This window comes from Thalassophryne amazonica, chromosome 5 (assembly GCF_902500255.1).
Source record: "Thalassophryne amazonica chromosome 5, fThaAma1.1, whole genome shotgun sequence".
Classification (NCBI taxonomy): domain Eukaryota; kingdom Metazoa; phylum Chordata; class Actinopteri; order Batrachoidiformes; family Batrachoididae; genus Thalassophryne; species Thalassophryne amazonica.
Genome location: NC_047107.1, coordinates 45596569 through 45619487, shown reverse-complemented (window position 1 = coordinate 45619487; position 22919 = coordinate 45596569).

Here is a 22919-nt window from a genome sequence, read left to right as displayed (position 1 = left end):
CCGGCCCGTGCTACGAGCGTTCTGACAGTTAGTGTGACTCGGGGGTGTTGACTCATTTAAACTAACATATTCATCCTGCTGTAACCAGGTTTCTGTAAGGCAGAATAAATCAATATGTTGATCAATTATTATATCATTTACCAACAGGGACTTAGAAGAGAGAGACCTAATGTTTAATAGACCACATTTAACTGTTTTAGTCTGTGGTGCAGTTGAAGGTGCTATATTATTTTTTCTTTTTGAATTTTTATGCTTAAATAGATTTTTGCTGGTTATTGGTAGTCTGGGAGCAGGCACCGTCTCTACGGGGATGGGGTAGTGAGGGGATGGCAGGGGGAGAGAAGCTGCAGAGAGGAGTGTAAGACTACAACTCTGCTTCCTGGTCCCAATCCTGGATAGTCACGGTTTGGAGGATTTAAGAAAATTGGCCAGATTTCTAGAAATGAGAGCTGCTCCATCCAAAGTGGGATGGGTGCCGTCTCTCCTAACAAGACCAGGTTTTCCCCAGAAGCTTTGCCAATTATCTATGAAGCCCACCTCATTTTTTGGACACCACTCAGACAGCCAGCAATTCAGGGAGAACATGCGGCTAAACATGTCACTCCCTGTTGTATGGTTGGGGGGGCCTGGCTGCCGGTTTGTTTGCCTTTTGTTTCCTCCCAGGTGGCGTGCATTTGGGACTGAGTGGCTGTGTTGCTGAGGCTGTTAGGACTTCACCCTGATCACCTGCGACTCGTCAGGACTCACAGCTGAGGTGCATCTGGAGGGATTGGAGTATGTTGGCATTTAAGACTGAAGTGCACAGTGTGCATTTGCCAGAGACTCGACCTTGTGACCAGACGGGTGAGATCGTCGTCTTGGGAGCCATCTCATCAGCAGCGGACGCTGAGAATGTCCAGGTTTGATGCACGGTCTGTGAAAGAGGAGAGGGTGAGGTCTCACGCTCGTCAGCACACTTCCTGAGGTACGTTGGATTTTGTGACTAACAGTTATACAGTCAGTAAATGTGTCCCTCACACCTTATTGTATTGAGCTGTATGTTAGTCATGTATCAGCTTCCACTGCGGTGGTGATTTGTGAACGGGATGTTCCATGCCTGCAGGTTGGAAGCTGATCAGTAATCAAGCCAGGAAGTGTTTGCTGTTTGTACACCTTTAAGTGTTCTGTGTGTAGAGTGTGGACTCACATAATGGTTCCTTCTTTCACAGACTCGGTTGTTGCGGCCACCTGGGGGGTGTCGGCGGGGTCCTTGGGTCCGAAACAGCTTCTGGCTCCGGACCATTAGCGCTGCTGGGAGCGCACCACGCCAGACCGCACCTTTTATTATTATTATGATCACTGTTATGTATTAAATTCAGTTAGCCTTTGTACCGTGCTCTGCTTATTTCATACTGGGTCCTTCAAACGCTGGTCGGTTCTCCGAGCTGCGTCCGACACATAACAACTCCCCGTCCGATTGGGCAGGGGCCCAGAGAAAACTACAGAATCCGACATTGTTTTTTGCAAAGTTACACACCGATTTAATGTTAATTTTAGTGACCTCCGATTGGCGTAACCGGGTGTCATTACTGCCGACGTGAATTACAATCTTACCAAATTTACGCTTAGCCTTAGCCAGCAGTTTCAAATTTCCTTCAATGTCGCCTGCTCTGGCCCCCGGAAGACAATTGACTATGGTTGCTGGTGTCACTAACTTCACATTTATCAAAACAGAGTCGCCAAAAACCAGAGTTTGATCCTCGGCGGGTGTGTCGCCGAGTGGGGAAAAACGGTTAGAAATGTGAACGGGTTGGCGGTGTACACGGGGCTTCTGTTTAGAACTACGCTTCCTCCTCACAGTCACCCAGTCGGCCTGCTTTCCCGGCTGCTCGGGATCTGCCAGGGGGGAACTAACGGCGGCTAAGCTACCTTGGTCCGCACCGACTACAGGGGCCTGGCTAGCTGTAGAATTTTCCACGGTGCGGAGCCGAGTCTCCAATTCACCCAGCCTGGCCTCCAAAGCTACGAATAAGCTACACTTATTACAAGTACCATTACTGCTAAAGGAGGCCGAGGAATAACTAAACATTTCACACCCAGAGCAGAAAAGTGCGGGAGAGACAGGAGAAGCCGCCATGCTACATCGGCTAAGAGCTAGTAGCTGCGCTAAGCTAGCGGATTCCTAAAAACACGCAAAGTGAATAATGTGTAGATAATTTAGAGGTGATTCAGCAGAAGGAGTGCTTTAGTTAAGGCACGTAAAGATTACACTGGGAAACAAATCGCAATCTAGATAACTAGATCAATCTAACTGCGCAGATTAAACAGCTAACAGATACAGAAAAACACCGCTGTGCTCCGGAACAGGAAGTGATACAATACCGCAGTGAGAGCCAACCACCCTTATCGCAATCAACATTTTTTTTTAAATATCACTTAACACAACTTAAAACAAAATCTCCTGAGGTAGAGGGCTGACAAACCACAATGCAAGGGTGCACTGCTCCATGTTGTGTGACACAGTGCAGCGCTGCTCTTACAGACAGAGAGTAGACTTTGATGAATCTGCGTGTGGAGCAGTCAGCACGTGCGGGAGAGAAAAAAAGCTTGAGTATCTTTTTACCCGAGGATCGTTCAATATCAATACCAGCATTGGTATCGATATTATTGATATTAGGAGCGATCCGCCCACCTCTATTGTGGAGCCACATTTTACAGCAGTTACAGCTGCAAGTCTCTTAGGGTATGTCTCGATGAGCTTGGCACATCTACCCACTGGGATTTTACCAATTCTTCAAAGAAAAACTGTTCCAGCTCCTTCAAATTGGATGGGTTCAGCTGGTGTACAGCAATCTTTAAGTCACCCCACAGATTCTCAATTGGATGGAGGTTTGGGCTTTGAATAGCCCATTCGACCACATTAACAGATTTCCTCATAAGTCACTCATGTGTTGCTTTAGTAGTATGTCTCAGGTCATTGTCCCAGCCGTACGTCTCTGGAAGACTGAAACAGGTTTTCCTCAAGAATTTCCTTGTATTTAACACCATCTGTTATTCATTCAATTAAGACCAGTTTCCCAGTGCCTGCCGATGAAAAACATCTCCAGTGCACGATGCTGCCCCACCATGCTTCACTGGGGAGATGGTGTTCTTGAGGTGATGAGGGTTGTTGGGTTGGCACCAGATATACCCTTGTCCTTGATAGCCAAAACATTTACCACTTTTAGTCTCATCTGACCAGATGACCTTCTTCCATATGACTTTTTTCTGATCACTCTTCTGTAAAGCCAAGCTCTGTTGTGTTTTCCACTTCCTTCAGGGTTACCTTTGGTCTCTTTGTTGCCTTTCTGATCAATGCTGTCCTTATTTTGTGATGATAAATTTAATGGTGCTCCATGGGATTTTCAAAGTTTTGGATATTTTTGCTATAACCCATCCCTGATTTGTACTTCTCAACAACTTTGTCCCTGACCTGTTTGGAGAGCTCCTTGATTTTCATGGTGTTGCTTGCTTGGTGGTGAGTCTTGGTGGTGGTTAGTGGTGTTGCAGACTCTGGTGCCTTTCACAACAGATGTTTCTTACGAAAAAGCCCTCCGTAAAGCTAGGACATCTTACTACTCATCACTAATTGAAGAAAATAAGAACAACCCCAGGTTTCTTTTCAGCACTGTAGCCAGGCTGACAAAGAGTCAGAGCTCTATTGAGCCAAGTATTCCTTTAATTTTAACTAGTAATGACTTCATGACTTTCTTTGCTAATAAAATTTTAACTATTAGAGAAAAAAAATACTCATAACCATCCCAAAGACGTATCGTTATCTTTGGCTGCTTTCAGTGATGCCGGTATTTGGTTAGACTCTTTCTCTCAGATTGTTCTGTCTGAGTTATTTTCATTAGTTACTTCATCCAAACCATCAACATGTCTATTAGACCCCATTCCTACCAGGCTGCTCATTATTTAATGCTTCGATCTTAAATATGATCAATCTATCTTTATTAGTTGGCTATGTACCACAGGCTTTTAAGGTGGCAGTAATTAAACCATTACTTAAAAAGCCATCACTTGACCCAGCTATCTTAGCTAATTATAGGCCAATCTCCAACCTTCCTTTTCTCTCAAAAATTCTTGAAAGGGTAGTTGTAAAACAGCTAACTGATCATCTGCAGAGGAATGGTCTATTTGAAGAGTTTCAGTCAGGTTTTAGAATTCATCATAGTACAGAAACAGCATTAGTGAAGGTTACAAATGATCTTCTTATGGCCTCAGACAGTGGACTCATCTCTGTGCTTGTTCTGTTAGACCTCAGTGCTGCTTTTGATACTGCTGACCATAAAATTTTATTACAGAGATTAGAGCATGCCATAGGTATTAGCGTAGAGGACTGCGCTGCGGTGGTTTGAATCATATTTATCTAATAGATTACAATTTGTTCATGTAAATGGGGAATCTTCTTCACAGACTAAGGTTAATTATGGAGTTCCACAAGGTTCTGTGCTAGGACCAATTTTATTCACTTTATACATGCTTCCCTTTAGGCAGTATTATTAGACGGCATTGCTTAAATTTTCATTGTTACTCAGATGATACCAAGCTTTATCTATCCATGAAGCCAGAGGACACACACCAATTAGCTAAACTGCAGGATTGTCTTACAGACATAAAGACATGGATGACCTCTAATTTCCTGCTTTTAAACTCAGATAAAACTGAAGTTATTGTACTTGGCCCCACAAATCTTAGAAACATGGTGTCTAACCAGATCCTTACTCTGGATGGCATTACCCTGACCTCTAGTAATACTGTGAGAAATCTTGGAGTCATTTTTGATCAGGATATGTCATTCAAAGCACATATTAAACAAATATGTAGGACTGCTTTTTTGCATTTATGCAATATCTCTAAAATTAGAAAGGTCTTGTCTCAGAGTGATGCTGAAAAACTAATTCATGCATTTATTTCCTATAGGCTGGACAATTGTAATTCATTATTATCAGGTTGTCCTAAAAGTTCCCTGAAAAGCCTTCAGTTAATTCAAAATGCTGCAGCTAGAGTACTAACGGGGACTAGAAGGAGAGAGCATATCTCACCCATATTGGCCTCTCTTCATTGGCTTCCTGTTAATTCTAGAATAGAATTTAAAATTCTTCTTCTTACTTATAAGATTTTGAATAACCAGGTCCCATCTTATCTTAGGGACCTCATAGTACCATATCACCCCAATAGAGCGCTTTGTTCTCAGATTGCAGGCTTACTTGTAGTTCCTAGGTTTTGTAAGAGTAGAATGGGAGGCAGAGCCTTCAGCTTTCAGGCTCCTCTCCTGTGGAACCAGCTCCCAATTCAGATCAGGGAGACAGACACCCTCTCTACTTTTAAGATTAGGCTTAAAACTTTCCTTTTTGCTAAAGCTTATAGTTAGAGCTGGATCAGGTGACCCTGAACCATCCGTTAGTTATGCTGCTATAGACTTAGACTGCTGGGGGGTTCCCATGATGCATTGAGTGTTTCTTTCTCTTTTTGCTCTGTATGCACCACTCTGCATTTAATCATTAGTGATTGATCTCTGCTCCCCTCCACAGCATGTCTTTTTCCTGGTTCTCTCCCTCAGCCCCAACCAGTCCCAGCAGAAGACTGCCCCTCCCTGAGCCTGGTTCTGCTGGAGGTTTCTTCCTGTTAAAAGGGAGTTTTTCCTTCCCACTGTCGCCAAGTGCTTGCTCACAGGGGGTCGTTTTGACCGTTGGGGTTTTTACGTAATTATTGTATGGCCTTGCCTTACAATATAAAGCGCCTTGGGGCAACTGTTTGTTGTGATTTGGCGCTATATAAATACAACTGATTGATTGATTGATTCACCAATTTGGGCTATTTTGTGAAAGTATTTTACCTAAATTAAAAATTACAGATTGTAAAGCAAAAAAAAAAAAGAAAAAAAAAAACACCAAAGGGGTGAATACTTTTGCCAACCTCTTAACCACAGAAATGGTTACTCTCAAGTTCCCTAACTGCTGTTACTCATTTACCTGCAACAAGTTACTTCACTAACTTAATGTTACATGGTGTTACTTTTGTAGTTCCCTGGAGTTATTTAGTTTCTCTTATATTGTTTGACTTTGAAATCTATAGGAACGATTGAACGATGAAACGATTAGTTGAGTAACTCAAATAATTCGATTACAAAAAATGATCGAGGCAAATTCTGTGCCTTGAAGCTCTGTTTAATGTTGTACTACACATGCCAGGCCTGTGTGTGGCGCTATAACGTCCCCAGAAAAAAAAATGGAAGAAGACTAGAGCATGCGTAAGCGCTAATCATTTAGCACAAAAGCTACATCCTTCCAACGCGACACACAGAGTAAAATAAAGCCTTTTAGGAGAAAGAGGGTCCACGCTGATCATCTGAAATAGCTTACTCTGCGTTTAAAGTGAAGCAGTGTGTATCTGTTTTTTAAAAAACACCTGTTTCATCCGCTGGCTGCTCTCCGCTCTACGTGGGGAGTGGGTATTTGCGCGGCAGCCGGCTGCTCTCTCTCTTTGCCCGAGTCACAACTCCGGCCACGGCCACACGGCCAAACAGTCTCTGAAAGAAGATCCTCACTTTGTTTGGCACAGACTCACACTGTTTCGCTTTTTAATTTTCACTTTTGTGGGCAACACACAATGCTTCACAAACACGGTAACTTAATTAAAATAGTAATAGTAAAAAATGACTGCGAGGCTTGCATGTTTAACCTCCAGCTGAAATGCATCTGCTGAATCACAGAGAAAGAGGGATGAAAAAAATTCACGCAGGAACCCAGTCCACCAACCTTAAAAAAAAAAAAAAAAACATTAAATGGTTACATTTTACAAGTTGGAGAAAACAAAAAACAGAAAGCCACATCCCATCACCATTTCAGCAAAATGTCTCGACTTTGGCTGAGCTCCTGACACCAAGAAAAAACAGAAAGGGATACACTAAATTTGACAGTCTGCATGATGGCTCAGCGACAATGTGCCATTGCTTTGGGAGAGCCCTGGACTGTTGATGTTTAAAAATGCAAAAGTACTTTTTATCAGATTACTTGATTAATCGAGTTTTTCCTTATCACTGTTGCTCTGAGGGTTGGTAAGGTTAGACCTTACCTGTGTGAAGCGCTTTGAGGCAACTATGTTGTGATTTGGCGCTATATAAATGAAAATAAATTGAAAATTGAAAAAAATTAATCGCCAGAATAATCTGCAGAATACTCGATTACTAAAGTAATCGATAGCTGCAGCCCTAGAAATCTACCACATGATTCAATTCCTCACCAAAATTTCATTTTGGGCCAAGATCTACCATGTCAGCAAATGTCACTGAAATCACTTTTTTTTTTTTAATATCCTGCTAAGAAACAACTAAAAAGACAGAGACTGTAATGAAAATGATCTCCTTGAAGGAAATTAGGATTTCTTTGAAAGTCTTTTTCCTATACCAATGCCGAAGTGCAATGTGTATGCATGTAATGTGGAAGCTCCAGATATGCTTCCTTGGTAGAGTAGGTAGGGTCATGATTATTTTGTAGTGGGGAAACAATTTGTGCATTTTAAGGTAATTATCAAATGTCTACTGTGTATAATTTAATCTGCACATACAGTACGACATACAACAAACAGAAGTCATACCAGGAGCTGCTTATATTACAAAAATCTCATGGGTAGCAAAGGAAACAAGGGACACTATAGGACAGCATAATAATGTATCAAATTAAGACTAGAGTTTAAATAACAAATCAGGTTATTGGTGGAGTTACAGTGGGGCTACGGAAGTTCCTGAGGGATAACTCATTAACCCCACCATAAAACTACCTGTGCCTATGTAGCAACACCCAAGGTTCATTTAATACCTTTGCATAGGTAAATAATGAATTGTTACAAATTAAAATTACAATTCTGTTGGAGGCCCATTGGTGCCAGTGTTTATCTCTTGCAGATTATTTTCTCAGCCAGTGCTGGTAGTACAACTAGGTACACAGGGACAATGTAGTGTCTTGGAAAAGGACACAGACAGGTAGCACAAATGGGAAATGAACTCTGGTCCACTTATTTGGCATCCAACTCCTATCCTGCTGAACTACCTGCTCAACTGTGATACGGAGACTCTGTGTAATATCTAATGATATTTTCAGTTTGCTGATGCACATCCAGTGTTAGTGGGATGAAAATAATTGTTTCCATTCACAGATAGCTGCACTGCTTGTGACAAAATAAAATAACCTTTACGGTGACAAACACAGCAGTTAACAGTGCAAGTAACAAAACATGAACTGAGGTCTTTACTTTTAATAACTCCAGAAACAACACACTTCACCAAAGGCTGTTAATTGTTGCCATTTACATTGTAATTAAATGTTTCCTGAAAAAGTTATGAGAATATATAAGGAACGCCTGCAAATTTATAGTACAGTAACACTGAAAATACATTGTACTTTAAGCTAATTAACAAAACACTATTTGTTGTTTTGTCACTGAAAATAAAGAAAAACCTGTGTTTCTTTCTCTCAAAGTGCTCATGAAACTTTTCCCCCGTAAGCGTCTAGTCATGAGACGGCAAGATGAAAGAAAAAAACAAAAGCTGTTACTTTATTTAAAGCCTCCATTTAGAAACAAATAGCAGCGCTCATTTAAACATGATTATGAAGCAGCTTAAAGGACTTATTTTAACAACTACAATGTCATTTAAGGTCTTTGTGCCTTCATCAGAAAGTGTTGTTTGTTGTTTTGCTGGTTTGTTAACATGATAATTCAAATGTTCACCTTTTTACAAGATGAAGGTGTTGGGCTGGACTCACTTCTAATCAGTATTACATTTTGCAATGTAACCACAGACAGGAATGTTTCAATTAACATTTCAACACAGTTATTTCTATGTACTCTGTTGTGGAATTTTCATGATGATGTCAGGAGAGAAATGAAACTGATGAGCAAGGACCACCAGTGACTCAGACAGGTACAATGTAGACAGAAATTTAATTGCAAGAAGTTCATGGGTTCAATTCCCACCTGTGACCTTTCTGTGTGGAGTTTGTGTGTTCTCCCCATGTTTGCGTGGGTGTACTCCGGTTTCCTCCCACATTTAAAGACATGCAGGTTAGGTGAACTGGAAACTTTATAATTGTCCAGGTCTCTCTTGTAAAAGAGGTATTGATCTCAATGGCACTAAACTGGCTAAATAATAATAAAAAATAATTAATTTCAGGGACAACTTTCAGTGATGAACCGACAAGTAGACATGACCTTGCCACTAACGACTCACCTTTAGTAAATTTGACCTTGGTAGACCATTCCAGAACTGACCTCCATATGTGTGCAAATTTGGTATAAACTGGAGTGAAAAACAAAAAAAAATAACATTTTGACCTCAGTGACATTGACACCAATGACTGACCTTTGGAAAATTTGATCTCCTTTGAGCAGTAACTTAACTCATTTCCATATGTGTGCCATGGTTGGTGCAAACTGCAGTGAAAAATAAAACTTTGACCTTTCATCCCATTGACCCAATGACTCAATGATTGACCTTTGTCAAATTTGACCTAACCTGGACAATTTTAGGACTCACCTACATTGTTCTGCCAAGTTTCATAGACATTTAAACAACTGAAGCAGTCATCATTTTCACACCCAGCACCCACATTCTTTAAACAACACATTTAATCCTCACAAAAATGAAATAACTCATATTTAAATACATAAATAAATAAATACATAAACTAAATTTTGACTTTTGACTCCAATGACCTTGATTTTTTCAAGACAAACCCTTAAAGGGCAATTCTGGGGTTTACTAACTTTCACATATCAACCTTGCTTGAAATAGGACGAAAGTCCTTTGTGGAGACGTCAAAGAAACAGACGGACACACTCAAACATTTGTCAAGTCATGATGCCATAGGCACACAGGTACTTTAGAACAACTAGATTTTAACACAAAGTAAATTTTGTTGAATCTGTGGAAAAGTTCATAGGGATTACACCTTTAATCCCTCAGGATCGCAAGTGACTTCCCAGGCAAAACCTATTAAATGATCAATAAGTTAAGCAGAGCTATCTCCACAGACATGACATTTACTGTGATCAATATATTGAACGTGCTTGTGGACAGTGTCTTCTGTACTCATGTGGGCTCTGCTAGCATCACGTGGTCTGTCTGGAGTGTGATAGCTGTCAAGAAATGTTTGTGTCTATTCTCACCCAACCAGGCATGTAACAGCAGTTTTTATGCGCCCCACCAGAATATGTAAATAATTCAGAGGTTACGTGAGGGTTTGTTTTGGCTGTGTCTCTGTCAGGCAAAAAGGAAAAACTCTCAGCAAGGAAAAGGAGGAGTTTCAGTTTTCTCAACCCCTGCTTTACAATGCAGTACACTTGACATTTTTCCATTCCAACTCAAGAGCCCCCTTTTGAGGCGTGCAAACCTTCCAAAAATATCTTAACTTTTTCCCTTAGAGGTCTGGAAACAGCAGCAGGAACTGTGACGGGTGCAGGGTAATTAGCACATAGATGGTGAAAGTGAACTGCAGATGCAAAATCCACATTATTTTGTACTGATAAAGAGTTTTCTTTTAGGCTTTCATTAAACTTCTGCAAATGCCATTTTACAATGCCAGGACACAATTTAGATATAGCTCATTTCGTCTGAGGACAGCACATTAACAGAGTTAAAAAAAAATGGACGTGGACTGTCTTTGTATCAAATATATATCCAGTATACATAGTGCAGCAGGCAAGTGAATATTTACAGAGGAATCCTTCAAATGGTGATGCAAGCACCAAATTTAGCACAAAACTCGTTACTCTTTTGAAAAAACAGTGTGTCTACTTGAATTTTAAATAGACAGCCAGGTAGGAGTCAATTGAAGAATTACACAGGGGCCAAAATCTAAAAATGCGCCTATCATATTGAAAGGGATTCCATATTATTTGTCTGATCATAAAGATTTCAAAAAGGTATAGTTTGAACTATCTATGACAGAATGTTATGGAGTCATGAGTTAAAAAAGTAGCAAAAATGGTGAAAAAGATCAATTTTACAGGGGTCAAAAGTTGAAGTTGCTCCAATTTTGGTAAAAACTGGTGCAAATTATTGGTTGAACTAATAGGATTAATAAATGGAATAGTTTTGACTGTGTTGAATGTTTGGTCTGCAAAGTTAAGGTTAAACAGTGTTGATATCCATTGGATTCTGTGACATGTGTTTCCCTAAAACATGATGACACATGATGCAAGCTATACCTTTTAACTCAACCAATAATTTGCATTTTTTTTTTTCCACATTTAGAGCAACTTTACCTTTTGATCCATGTACAAACTGAAATTGACCTTTGTGACCATTCTTGGTTTTTTTTCCAAAGAACTCCATAACTTTCAGCCAGAGATAGTCCAAACTATATGTGAGGAATTTCCAATATATTATCAATTATTAATGTCTTTACTTTGATTTGCTGTCTTTGATTTTGTCTTTAATGTCATTCTCCATATACACATTTATATACATGTGTTTCAATGTGTTTCATTAATATTGCTTTCTTTGTTAATCACTGAATTGCTAAAGTAGTTATATTCACTACATTGATTGATTGATACTTATCTATTCACTATATTCACTGAACTGTTTAAGTAATCATTCAACTGCTCACAAGATGATCTTTGACTCAGTGAGAGGGCAGACTGTTTTGCTGAGATCATGTTTTTGCTGAGCACAGATGTACGTTCTAATTAACATTCCAGCCTTGAGCAGGGAGGGGTGTGACCTGCATATTAGTTCAGGGTTACGCTGTTTACTTTGTGAGATTGGAGGATTAAAGCCATAACAATTTCATATCGATGTGAGACCAGATTTTGTGTCGCTAACGTGTTTTGGTATTTTGTCCTTCCATATGCTTGTATGTAACTTTATTCTAATAAATAGGAGAGGCAGATGGGCAGAGCCCTTCAGAGCTGACGAGACGGTCTGTTAGCGGAGGGTGACGCTCATTTGCTCTCTCCTGATCAGGAAAAGAAATTCAGTTTCTCCTGCGTGATTATTTTCTGTGTTAACTGAGTTGTTCTTTTCAGGTCCAACTCTGAACAACTCTGACACTATACCTTTTTAAAATGTCTGTGATCAGAGAAATAATGTGGTAGTTTTCAATATGATTGGAGCATCTTTTAATTTTGACCCCTGTGTAATTCTTCAGTTGACCTGGCTGCCTCCTGAAAATTCAAGTGGACACCCTGCCTTTTCAAAAGAGTAATCTCTAAGGTGTATTTGTGCCATATTTGGTGCTTGCATCACCATTTGAAAGATGTTTTCAGTTATCTTCTGCACTAACAGTAGTGCGGTAATTTAAAAAGATTTGCATTCTCATTAATCAATTATTACCTCACGTGCATTGGTTGCACATGCAGGCATACTGTTTTCAGTCCTGTGTTCATCTACCTCACTGTCCATATACATGTATCAACAAAATAACCTGAAGAGCTTTGATATGAGCTGGACCAAATTTAATGATATGAATAAAGGTCACCCAAGGAAAAATGAGTTGTCTTTGAAAAAAAGGGGTAAAAATCAAAGTCACAGACCAAGGTCAAAATGTGGGGCCGATGCTTGCTTATATTGGTTAAAGCTACACCAATGCATACAATTTAATATTAACATGAAGTCATATATCACGTTTTTATTGGTCCCTTTTTGACCTTGAGTGACATTGAAAGGTGAAATTCATGTAGAATTGCTATATTGAGGAATTGGAATACAAAATAATGAGTTTGATGTGGTCAAAAGAAATTTCTGTGCACAGTTTTGGCATGCCACAATTTTAGGTTTATTCGGGAGAGTTGCTTGTGCACAGCTGTAGATCCACAGATGAATCAGGGTGTAACCTATCAGTTATTGACATCTTCGTGTCCATTCTTCCATTCATCGTCATTCTTCAAGTCTATGGTAAATTTTGCATAACAGCAAGACTTAAAAAAAAAAAAATCTCAGGAAGCATACACTAAACAAAAGTATAAATGCAACACTTTTGTTTTTGCTCCCATTTTTCATGAGCTGAACTCAAAGATCTAAAACATTTTCTATAAAGACCAAAAGACCTATTTCTATCAAATATTAAGAAATCTGTCTAAATCTGTGTTAGTGAGCACTTCTCCTTTGACAAGATAATCCATCCCACCTCACAGATGTGGCACATCAAGATGCTGATTAGACAGCATGATTACTGTGCCTTAGGCTGGCAACAATAAAAGGGCTGCCTAAAAGGAGATTTTATTTCAGTTTTTAATGTTTTGCATGGAATAAATAACGGTGACTTAGTGATTAGCACTGTTGCCTCACAGCAAGAAGGTCATGGGATCGATTCCCACCTGTGGCCTTTCTCTGTGGAGTTTGCATGTTCTCCCCTTGTTTGCATGGGTTTCTACCAGGTGTTCTGGTTTCCTTCCACATTTAAAGACATGCAGGTTAGATGAAATGAAAACTTGTCCAGGTCTCCCTTGGTAAAGCGATCTTGATCTCAGTGGGACTAACCTGGTTAAATAAAAGTTAAAACCATGTGCTGTTACTTCCCAAGATAGGGCCCTTTGATCCTGTAGCCATTCTTGCTGTGGCTCACTGATTCAATTTCAATTTATTTCTATTTATACAACACCAAATCATAACAATGCTACCTCAAGGTGCTTCACACAAGTAAGGTCTAACCTTACCAACCCCTAGAGCAAGCACACAGGTGACAGTGGTAAGGAAAAAACCCCCTCAGAGATGTTGAGGAAGCAACCTCAAGCAGACCAGACTCAGAGGGGTGACACACTACTTAGGCCATTCTAACACTTACAAAGTTTTTACCAAGGTGAAGAAACAGGAAACACAACAACCAGAGTAACATCAAAACAAAGATGAGCAAACAGTCATTGGCGCCACAGGCAGAGCATCGTGAGATAAGTCCAGCTCCCTGGGGAGCAGAGCCAATGTCAATCCATCGCATCATTAGTGGGCCACAGCACAAACTGTCCTCCTGGAAGAGTATATTCCAAAAGCAGACTGCAGTGTACTGCATCAGCTTTAGTCAGGGCATCTCGTGGTTAGCCCAACGCCCTGTGCAGCTGTCAGCCTTGTGCGATGAGTTGAGTGCCTCGGGCAGAAAAGGAGCAAAATCAGTCGGCCAGAAATAATTGCCCCTAAGGTATGAGTTCACCAGCATTAAATCGACAAGGAAGCAGAGAGAATACTAAGGTGATCGCTGGCACCTAGCCCTGAGCTTCACTAACAGACCCAGAATTTAGATGAAGTGAGGGCGAGACCTGTTCCATTGCTAATAAGGTGAGTTAAAGGAAAAGGAAGCATATGCTAACCATATGAGAGGGAGAATAGATGCGTCTTAAGTCTGGACTTGAATGTCTCTATGAAATCTTTTATCTCCGCAGGGAGATCATTCTACAAAGCAGAGGCACGATAAGAAAATGCTCTGTGGCCTGCAGATCTTTTATTCACACTAGGGACACAAAACAGTCCTGCGCCCTGAGAACACAGAGCCTGGCCGGTATGTAGGGTGTAATTAGGTCAGCTAAGTAGGGAGGTTCTAGTCTGTGAATAATTTTATAGGTTAATAATAGCAGAGCCTTAAACTCTGACCTCACAGAGACCGGAAGCCAGTGAACAGATGCTAAAATTGGTGTCATGTGGCCGAACTTTCTACTTCTTGTGAAAACTCTGGCAGTAGCATTTTGAGCCTATTGCAGACACCTAATGCTGGACTGTGGTAAACCAGAAAATAGAACATTGCAGTAAGACAGTCTAGAAGAAACAAATGCATGGATAAGAGTCTCTACATCAGCCATAGACAGGTGTCGATGAATCTTCACTATGTTTCGAAGGTAGAAGAAACCCCTCCTTGTGATATCTCTAATGTGTAGCTCAAAGGACAGTGTGGGATCAGAAATCGTCCCAAGGTTCCTCACTTTGTCAGCGTGATCAATGACACATGACCATAGGTTAAGCGTTAGCTGGTCAAACTGATAATGTCTCGCTGGACCAAGGACCATCATTTCGGTAATGGCTGAGCTTAAAAGTAAGAAACTGCCGGACATCCAGATTTTCAGTGATGTAAGACAATGCTCTAAGAATCTATGTGTATGAGATTACCAGCAGTTATCGGCATGTACAACTGAGTGTTATCAGTGTAGCAATCAAAAGTAATCCCATAACGCCACAGTATGTGCCCAAGGGGTGCTATATAAAGGGAGAAAAGCAGGGGGCCTAAGACAGACTCCTGCGGAACCCTGAATTTCATGTCAACAAGGTTAGAGGCAATGTTGTATAGAACACAGTGAGAGACAGACTCCCAGTCATCCTAAACTGATTCTCCAGCCTATCAAGTAAAATACGATGATCCACCATATCAAACGCAGCACTAAGATCTAACATTAACAGAACCATAGTGGTGTCTGATCCATTGCAAGCAGAATGTCATTTTCCACTTTAATGAGAGCTGTCTCTGTGAAATGATGCGTTCTAATGCAGACTGCAGTGGCTCAAAAAGATTATTGTCAGCAAGGTGGTCCACAAGCTGCTGTGAAACCACTTTTTCCAGAATTTTAGAACAGATAGGTTGATATCAGCATATAATTTTCAGCAGACAAGGGTCAGTGTTAGGTTTCTTAATTAATGGTTTAATCACTGCAGATCTGAAACCTTTAGGATAAGAACCTGAGGTTAGTGACATATTAAGAATTTCCAGCACAGTAGGCCCAAGAGTAGGCTACAGGTCCTTAAACAGTTTTGTTGGTATAAGGCCAAAAAGACAGGTTGTGCTTTTAGCAGAAGTTACATGTGTTGTCAGCACACCCAGTGAAATAATATCAAATTTGATGTATAAGTGATGGCACCCACATCAATCACTGGGTGCAATGGCCGGACTAAGGAATGCTGGGATAAGTTAACTTAATCTCATGCATTCTCTCAAAGTAATCTAAGAAATCTTGGGCTGTAAATGGAGAGTGACTTACAGGTGGTTGTTCAATAAGTGTTAACACCGTGATGAACAGGAACTTTGAATTATGCTTGTTTTTGTTTATCAAATCAGAGTAGTAGGCCTGTTTTTTTTAGCGAATAGTGCATGGTTATAGCGTAGAATAGCATTGCACCATGTGAGGTGGAATATTTCTATTTTTGAACTATACCATTTTGACTCTAGATCTCTACCCTTATGGTCAGTGACGTAAGTAATCATTGAACCAAGGCAAATTTTTTTTGGGGGGGGGGGGGGTGGTTGTGCAGCACTCATGACCACATTGCAGATTTTACGAGTTTAACTTGTCCACAAGACAAACTTCTGAATGGTCCTGTTCTGAAAGCGATGCTAAGATATCAGGCAGTCAGTCTCACTTGTAGTTGAGGAGTTGATATGTCGCTGTGACGATAAATAAGTGTCTCCTTCCAGTGGACAAGGCAAAGAGACTGTAAACTTAATGAGTGATCTGAAACTACTGACGCAAGAGACACAATGTCAATATTTGTGACAGTGATACCATAAATGAGGACCAAATCCAGGGTATTTCAACTAATGTGAGTCGAACCCTGAATGCGTTGCTGGAATCCAAATGCAATGTCCATTTGCAGAAGGGGTCAGAAGGCTTATTTATATGAATGTTGAAGTTACCAACAATCACAATGTATTTGCACGGATTGCCAAAGTAGAGATATACTCACCAAATTCATCTAAGAATTCAGATTAGGAGCCTATGTATGGTGACAAAATAACATGGTTGTTTTATTCTTCTGACCTTGGCTATATGTACTATCTTGGGAAGAGCAGAGAGTAAAATGTTAAAATTAATTAGATTTTAAATTCCCAAGACCGAGTAAGCTAAACCCAGATTTATGAATTTATGAAGAGCAACACCTCCACCTTGTTTTGTATCATGAGGGACTTGACTAAATGTGTACGTTGGTGGGCAGGCTTCATTTAAAGGGAGGACAGCAGTAGGTTATAGCTAGTTTTCACATAAACCAATCATTATCCAGGCAGTGTTCCATAATTAGATTGTTTATTTGGGGTGGTTCCAGAGTAATATATATAAGATTCCAAAAATTCGGTTTGGGTTTATGAAGTACCATGCAGGTTGAAAGTAGCAGAGATGGAATATTTGACATTGTAGAAACAACCAGTGGGGCACCCTCAATGTTACTGTTATCCAGTGTAGTAATGGGAGCTAAATTTGCAAAAAATGTGCCTCTGCACTCTTTACGGATACATCTGCAGAAACAACTGCAGTCTCAACTTGAAACTTTTCCCTTTCCAGAGACTATTAGTTGATGCCGATGTATCTTTCTGGCAAGGTCACAAATGCTCTTTATGTCCACTTGTCCATCTCAGGAGGGGATGAGTCTGATTACAGAGATGAGGTCAATTGACTGACAGTGTGGTGTTCAGCTAACAACCTGCCGCTGAACACCACAAAAACAAAAGAAATAATCCTGGACTTCAGGAAGGGCAGGGCTGACCCAACCCCGCTCTATATCCATGGGGACTGTGTGGAAAGGGTCAGCTCCATCAGGTTCCTGGGAGTGCAGCTCTCTGACAGCCTCTTCTGGACTGCCGACACCACAGTGGTGGTGAAGAAAGCCCAGCAGCGACTCCGCTTCCTTCCTGAGGGTGCTCAGGAGGAACAATCTGGAGGAGAAGCTGCTGGTGTTGTTCTACAGAGCCACCATCAAGAGCATCCTGACATACTGCATCACAGGGGATCACTGGTTGCTCTCTGCCCAGTCTGGAAGACATTGCCAGCTCTCGCTACCTCAGCAGAGCTGCCAGCATCAGCAAAGACACATCCCACCCCAGCAACCACCTGTTTGACCTACTACCCTCCGGCCGACGGTATAGGTCAATCAAAACTAGGACAAACAGAGTCGGGGACAGCTTTCTCCCCAGAGCGATCACTGCTCTGAACACAAACCACTTTAATCTGCACTTTTCAAGGCCCTTGTGCAATATCTGTAACCATGTGTAATATTTCCTGAGGAGTAAGCCTGTAACATAAAATGTGGAAAAAGTGAAGTGATGTGAATACTTTCCAGATGCACCGTAGCACGCATGAAAACCAACTTCCAAGTGTCCGTTACAGTGAGAAGCAAATAGCTACTAACAACTGCTGGATTCAGCTTTTAGTTTTACATCTTCATCCAGGCTTGAAATGATCATCTAGTGATACCACACACATTAGACGCTGTGTGTCAGAGCCGGTCCGTCAGTACAGCAAAACCTGAGTGAGTAAAAGGTCTCTCCTGAGTCCACACTGGTACCACCCACGCTGGTCTCCATAGAAACATGAATCTCAGAGGGTGTCCACGAGAAAAACAGACAAACAAATGCTTATCTGTATTTTTGTTCTGCATGTTTGCCACAGTTAATTACACCCATGTGGCTTTGTCTTTTTCTCCCCCCTCCACATGGTTGGAATTTGCACTCAACTGCAATATATCTCAAGGCATAGAACTAACATGTCAGAATCACTTAGGAAGGTGTCACACAATCTTACTAACACAACATGCAAACAGACTCCCACTCAGCAGTCTGTAATTGTCATTTGCAGATGAGGAAATGATCAGAGGTACACATTTTGCTATGATCAAAATTCGTTGTCGATGGTATAACAAGGAAATCTTTTCAAACGGTGGCCTACGCATCATAAATTAATGGTTTGCTCTGCCTCATAAAACAGAAGCCATAAGGCATTTACAAACACTATGGCAGCATGTATTTAAAGAGGTGCGTGTTCATAATTTGTCAGGACAAATGAGCAAAACATTATGCTCTCTGCCCACGTTCATCTTTTGAAAACAAAAAACTGTTCCATATGGGGTTGAAAACAAGTGGCAATGTGTAAGTGCCAAAACCAATGGCTAACCAATCAATTGCTAATCCTCTAATGCCATACTTCTGTAATGTTGTCCAATAATAAAGAATGAGCTGTGGTATGAAATGCTTTCTGTAAATCAAAGAAAACCCCTACAGTATATTGCTTCAACTCTATTGCATTTGTAACTTGCTCAACAAAGTCAATTCTAGCCAGGGAAGTTGTGCGACTTTTTCTAAAACCATACCGCTGTTCACTAAGTATATGATGTTGGATATAAAATCATTCAACCTCTTTACAAATATTTTTTTCCAGAATTTTCGAAAACTGTGATAACAAAGAAATTGGCTTATGAAAAAGACATGCTTGTCACCAGATTTAAACAAAGGTATCACCTTAGCTATTTTCATTTTAGAAGGGAATTTTCCAGTCATTAGTGACAAATTGTAAATATAAGTTAAAGGTTTAATAATACAATGAATAATATTTTTGATCAAAAACATACTAAAGTTATCACAGTCAGTTCATTTTCCCCTTTAATTTATAAACAATGTTGATAATTTCATTTTCATCTGCTTCTTTAATGTACATTGAATCCAAAACAGAATTAATTATTTACTGTTGTCCATAGAATGTGTTTTAGAAGATATGATTTAATTTGATAATTTTTTACCCACATTAACAAAATTATTGAAATGATCTGCAATATCTTTATTGTTTTTTTACAGGTATCGGAACCTGTATAAAAATAAGTTGGATAATCTTTAACTATTTTCCTCTTGTTAATAATTTCATTTAATATCTTCCAGGTGCCAGTAATGTTGGTTTTATCTTTAACCAATAATTCACAATAATATTGCTTCTTACATAATCGCATGATATTCGTTAATTTACTTTTATATATCTTATATTTACTTTCAGCCTCCTTAGTTCTAAATTTTATGAACTGCTTATACAAAAGATTTTTCTTTTTGCATGCATTCTGGAGACCCTTTGTAACCCAAGGTTTGTCAGTTTTTTTTTTAGCATTTTTACTTAATGGCACCAAGGGACAATATCTATCATATACATTCGAAACAATGGTGACAAAAGATTCATATGATTTGTCGATGTCATCATTGTAAATATCACACCAAGCCTGCTGCATTAAGGCTCTTCTAAAATTTTCAAGGTAACTTCAGTTAATTTCTTTTGATATGTACAGAGTCTTTCTGGTCATATCCATCAACTAAGAGCTGAAAAGCTGCAAAAAACAGCATATGATTGCTGACATGATTAATGAGTATTCCATCTGTTATATTCCCTGCACTAGTATTTGTCAATATATTATCAATAAGTGTTGATGTGTTCGTAGTTATCCTGGTTGGGTGTGTGATTACTGGAAACAATCCATACAAACACAGATTTTATGAATTCAGTTATTTGTACCTGATCATACGGATTAAAAAAATCCACATTAGTCTCCACAGACAAACAAAAACTTATTTTTCACTGTATTGTTCATTTCTGTCAATTTATCCACAAACGTATCTATATTAGATCCTGGAGCTCTGTAAACACAACTTATAATGATATTTTTTGATTTTTTACATTTAATTTCCACAGTGACACATTCCATAATATTTTCCAAGGAAAACGACATATTTTGTATAATTTCACATTGATAATTTGAAGATATATAAAGCGCCGCCCATCCACCATGTTTATGCATCCTGTTTATAGCAAAAAAATCATATCCCTCAATCTGCACAGCATCAACTAACTCCTCTCTCAACCAAGTTTCAGTACTTGCAATAACTGAAAAATATTTATTAGACATTCTTAAACAGTCCTGTATTTTTGAGAAATTTGCGGGAAGACTTCTACTTTTAAAATGTATGATGGGGAAAGTTCAATCTGTAATAGGATAATCCTTCAATTGTTCTTCAGTAAAGTAGCTACACTGATGACTAAAATTTTCAAGAAAAAAAACAATCAGGATCAATATCATTCATGAAATCTGTGTTCAGTATCTTTAAAATCTTTAAAAATCTTTAAAAATTCTTAAATTATGCGCATGAGCAGGAATTTCACTTGCAGCTAAATGAAAACTGACTGTTTGATATAAACCAGTACCTAATACAGGTTTTCTCAAAAGTTGACTCATAACAGAGTGAAAACAGACAAAAACAGAAACCAAAGACCCTCCAAATAGGTGATAAACCAGTCAAGCCATTTTCCTTCCTTGAGGAGCAGTCACTTAAGATTATCCAGATCTGAAAGTTCTCGTATCATTAAGACTTTCACTTCCTCTGGAGTGCCATTTAATTTAATCCAGACTTTACAATTTGTGGTCCAGGTCGCTTGTATTTTTTCTGTTTTCAAAGAATTCTGGCTTGTCTTGCAATTTCTGCATTTTTTCTTCGTCAGATGTTCATTTATGTACACCTCTGTTCCTCTCAACTTTTTGTCTGCCTTAATAAATCATTCTTAAAATGCCTATTTGCAAACTGGACATAATAACTGGTTTTGACTTCCTGTCTTTTCTTGAGACAGAATGGCAGTCTGCAATGTCAGTATTATTAATGAGGATGTCCTTGGAGGAAAAAAACTGAATCACCTGTTGCTCCAGTGACTGAGTTTCTTCCTGTGTGTCCTCTATGTCATCGGCACCACTGACCACAGCCGCTGCCCTGGCATATGTCCGATGCTTAATGTTTAGTCCAGACACAATTACCTCATCCATCTCCATGTGTTGCTCTAATTCATCAACACGGTTTTCCAGTGCTCTAATTTTAATGTCTTTCTCCTGTACAATTCTTTTAAGATCTCGAACCTTCTTCAGTAACCCAAGCAGCTCAGTCTGTTTTTTCACCACACCACTGAGTTCATCCAACATGAAATTTAATGAGAGCTTGATCTCATCCAAGTAGCTGCTAATGGCTTTTAATGGCATGTTTGGAGAAAAGTTTTCCCTTGTAGGCAGCAACAACAACGTCCACCAGTGGGGGGCCCATGTCCGATGTAAAGCCCAGGCCTGGTAGTCCAGCTGCTGCTGTCACTCTCCCGCACTTCCGGTGCTCGTCAACTCCACCGCTGTCGCTGGAAAGCTCCGCCATCGAGGCTAGTCAGCTCAGACGTCGAAAACCCGTCAGTTCAACCACCGCTGCCGGAAAAACTCCACCGTCGTCACTCGTCAGCTCTGCCACTACTACTGGAAATTCTGCCGCTGCTGCTTGGAAAGTTCCCGGTACTCGTCAGCTCAGTCCGCTGCTCTCCGGAGAAACTCCGCCGTCCACCCGCTTCAGCTTCTACTGGCGTGTCTGAACTGCGTCACCTTCTCGAGCGGGAAGACCCAGGACTAGGTGGAGAGATTATATCTCCACACCGGCTTGGAAACACCTCAGGATCCCCCCAGTCAGAGGTAGTCAATGTGGCCCAGGAAAGGGAAGTCTGGGGTCCCCTGCTGGAGCTGTTGCCCCTGTGACCTGAATCCGGAAAAGCGGCTAAACATGAGATGAAGATGAGTGTTTTAAGTACAATAAATGACAAATTCAAGACTTTTGCAGACAGGCAAAGGAAAAATCAATGATTATTTTTATTTGTATTCTTTGTAATGTAAAGCAAATACAGTGCACAAACAATGAAAAAAAAAACAGCAATTTAAAATAAAAGAGCAGGCATGGTAAAAATATAAAAGAAAGATCCTACAAACATCATGAAGAAATTCTAAATTAATGAGCCTTCTTAATGATCTATATGCATGGTCCAAAGTGCATAGCACAAGTGCTCTTGGAGTGTTTCCACTTCCACTCTGCTACTTACATGGTGCAATAATCTGAGTGCATGGGGTGAAAATTGGTTATATTTAGTAATATTTATATAGTTGCATTTAATTAATCATGAATGTGTTGTGGGTGTGGCATGAATTACAGAAATCAGTGTCATCTGTCATTGCCCTTAAGAGTGGTGTGTGCTGGAAACTGTAATTGTGTTGTTTTGTGGTGCAGAAAGTGATCTGCATGCAAAGTGTGCAAAGGATCATTTCCAGGAGAAGCCACCAAAGCAAAACCTCTTTCCCTTAAGCCGTGGTCACAACCCGCCATACTTGC